The sequence below is a fragment of the Falco cherrug genome, chromosome 2 (assembly GCF_023634085.1).
Source record: "Falco cherrug isolate bFalChe1 chromosome 2, bFalChe1.pri, whole genome shotgun sequence".
Lineage (NCBI taxonomy): Eukaryota > Metazoa > Chordata > Aves > Falconiformes > Falconidae > Falco > Falco cherrug.
In genome coordinates, this window is record NC_073698.1 from 2,592,568 (window position 1) to 2,594,156 (window position 1,589).

General features: G+C 47.7%; 1 pseudogene; it reads right to left on the reverse strand.

Annotated features, from left to right (window-relative positions):
* Positions 1-378: 378 nt before the first annotated feature.
* LOC106631738 (olfactory receptor 52K2-like) lies at positions 379-1,386 on the reverse strand (annotated as a pseudogene).
* Positions 1,387-1,589: the final 203 nt, after the last annotated feature.

Below are 1,589 nucleotides of genomic sequence, written 5' to 3' on the forward strand. Positions count from 1 at the left end.
GCATCCTTTTCTCCCCTCCACGTGGAACCTGAGGCAGTGAGCACTGTGGTATCATCTCACTAGTGCTTGGTGGACTGAACTGTCCTCTCTGGCTGATGCACATTGATCTGTGGGGCACCTCAGCCATGTGCCACAGGGACTGAAACACAGTGAGATCAGAGAGCTACTGTGAAGTAACATTCCCAGGTGATATCCTGGAAAACAGGAGTGCATTGGCCAAAATGGCAGTCACCCAGAACCCATCAGGACTGGCCCATTAATTTCATGTTAATCAGCTACTGCCTTCTCAGCATTAGGCATCTGGTCCAGGTTCACTTTCTAGTCACCATAGAGAGATGGACATTTCTGGGGGATAATTCATTGCACTTAATTTCACAGCTATTCTAGGATGGGATGAATTATTTTCTGGTGGTGCTTCCCTCTCTCAGCTTGTGAGATCCTGAGTCCTGTCAACTGCTCCAGCAGTTTGAAGATCCCTTCCTGGATCCGCTGCATCTTTATGCCTTAAATGAGGGGGCTGAGCATGGGAGAGACCATCAAATAGAAACCAGCCACCAGGACTTGGATGTGAGGTGCCAAGCTGGAAGAGAACATCTGCAGATACATGGAGAGTAGGCTGCCTGTGTAAAACAGCAGGATGATGAAAACATGGGACCCACAGGTCCTGAGGGTCTTAAGACAAGCCTCTTGGGATGGCAGACTCATCACAGACCTGAAGACCATAGGAGAAGGTGATGAAGACAGTCTGTTTCCACCAATACTATTGCCACGATGAGGCTGTAGAGATCACTGACAGGTGGGTTGGCACAGGCCAGCTCCACCACAGCCATGTGCTCACAGTAGGAATGAGGGATGACTCAGGTTTTGCAGTAGGGTAAGCTGATGAGGAGACACATTAAAGGTGGTATGACACCATTTTCCCTGGCCAGAGACAGCAGGATCATCCTTGAGCTCGTAGTGATGATGTGGTATCTCAGGGGGTTGCAGATGGCTATATACCGGTCAAAGGACATTGCCAGGAGCACCCCTGACTCTGCTGCCATGAGTGTGTGGATGAAGAACATCTGGATGAAGCAGGCCTCAAAACAAATCTCTCTTGAATCCAATCAGAATACACTCAGCATTTTGGGAACTACAGCAGTTGAGAAGATGAGGTTGATGACAGCTGACATGGAAATGAAATAATACATAGGCTCAATGGAGGTTTTTGTCCAGCTTTACAGTGAGAAAGACCATGCTATTTCCCAGCAAGGTCATGACGTATGTAAAGCAGAATGGGATGGAAATCCACATGTGGAGAGCTTCCAGGTCAGGGATGCCCATCAGGAGAAAAGGTGGTGTTGGATTGGTTGGTGGTTGACATGACACAAGTAGGCCAAGCCACATATTTGTCCCTGTAACAGTGACAGAAAGGTTGGGATTTTGCTGCCATCAGTTTGATCATAAAACTGTGCACACTGCAGTTCTCAAGCATCACACAATTTTGTTGTATTTACCTGGGGGAAAACTTTCAGAACCTATTATCTACAAGACAGGCTTTTAAACTGATGCTGTGGTCAGTGCTTACCAGAGGACACATCGCTGGAGAG